Genomic DNA, 1,684 nt, shown 5'->3' with positions numbered 1-1,684 from the left:
AAAGTGTTTCTCACTACTTGTCTAGTGGAAAAATTTGGAAGTCACACGAGTGCCAGCCTGGCCTTGACATTACCTCTCTGTGTGACCTTCTACAAGTTACTTCTCTTCCCACCTGCCAGTTCATCACTGTTATATGACCCTTACGCTGTGGAAAAGAGTATCTGCATGGTACCCAACTTGAATCCCCACCGAAGGGCTGAGAGTTCAAACTCACCTAGCGTCGCTTTGAAGAAAAGGGGCAGGGGATCTAGTACTGAGAATCAGGATGGATTTGATAGTGTCTGGTTTGGTTCCAGTTCTTTAAGGCATGCCAAGCTATGTTTAAGGTCCTGCTTCAGGAATAAAGAAAGAAGCAAAAGACATTACTGTATCCCCACATATAAGAGGTCTACACTATGTTTTCTCATTTCACAGAGACTAATCACTAAGCTACCCTCCTGTCAGGTTTATGATGAGGATTAAGAGAAGTAGCAGTAGAGAGCACTTTGCAAAATTGAGAAGTGTTTTATAAATGCAGAGTGGTATTATTACCAAACATATCTAGTTGGTTAAAGAATACCTAACAGAGGGAGGCGGGGAAGGGATTCATATGTATAGAGCTTCTGCACCATGCACCATATATTATTTCACCCTCACAACAAACTAGTTAGGAGCATCTTCATTACCACTTTTGACTGGTGGGGAAACTAATGATCACATTAGTTATAGTAATTAGTCAGAGACACTTTCTAAACCTGGAACGGTCTGACCACCTGCAAAGGCTCCCCAAGAATGGTCGATGTAGATGGTGTTTGGTTCCAGAAACCCAGAAATATCTTCACCAACAGAAGGGTCTCGAAGACCTGCCAGGCTGCAGTGATGAGGGCTAGGAGGTTACCTGAGCACATTTTCTTCGATATCTTTCTTAAAAAATGAGGAAATAATAGGGCATTTGAAGAAAAAGAACAAACCAAATTATCTTCATTAATATGACAGCACAAAGGAATAAAAAAAATCATAATGCTATTTTTACCCTGTAAACATTATAATCACCTGGAATGTTTGCTTAAAAGAAAAATCTGATGTTTTTTATGAATTGTTGAGTGGGTAGGATGGATGGCAAACCCACACACTTCAGATTCACAGAGTTAAAAGAGTCATTTAGAAAGGGTTTCACCAAATCAAAATTCCAGGGATGCTTTTTCTGTGGATTAGCATGCCTGGGAAAATACAAAAAGTATCTTAATGCCAAGATGTATTAAAATCAAGAGCTTAACTTCTAATATCCTCTTACCAATCAGGTACGGATTTTAAAAACATTTTACTACTCTTGTTATTTTTCCTCCTAAAACACACAGCTAATTCTGCCAGCCTGAAAGACTGTAGATTTACTTATACTGGTACAACTTTTAAAATTTATTTTCAGCCTATATAGCAGAATTAGATTAACTCCAGGACTATGCAGAAGCAGAGCGCTGTTTCAAAGTTACTACCAGCGTCACATAAAAAAATCAAGCAACCTGATATTATAAATCTATAATAACTATCAAGAAGAAAAAAAATTAAAGATGACTGGATCTATTGCTGTGGATATGAATTAAAGATTCTCCTTCACAGTAGGACATGAACTACTAATTTTTATCCAGCATTGACTGAATGATGAACATTAGGCTAGATGCTTTTTATATATTATCTCATTTATTTC

The 1,684-nt window shown here is 37.6% G+C and overlaps 1 pseudogene; it reads left to right on the top strand.

Annotated features, from left to right (window-relative positions):
• Positions 1 to 1,684, top strand: part of LOC101640444 — a 22,885-nt pseudogene that overhangs the window by 1,320 nt on the left and 19,881 nt on the right.

This window comes from Echinops telfairi, unplaced genomic scaffold (genome assembly GCF_000313985.2).
Source record: "Echinops telfairi isolate 266 unplaced genomic scaffold, ASM31398v2 ScPeMD7_443;HRSCAF=831, whole genome shotgun sequence".
Lineage (NCBI taxonomy): Eukaryota > Metazoa > Chordata > Mammalia > Afrosoricida > Tenrecidae > Echinops > Echinops telfairi.
Note: the sequence above shows the minus strand (reverse complement) of the source record. Positions and strands in the feature narration are given on the sequence as shown.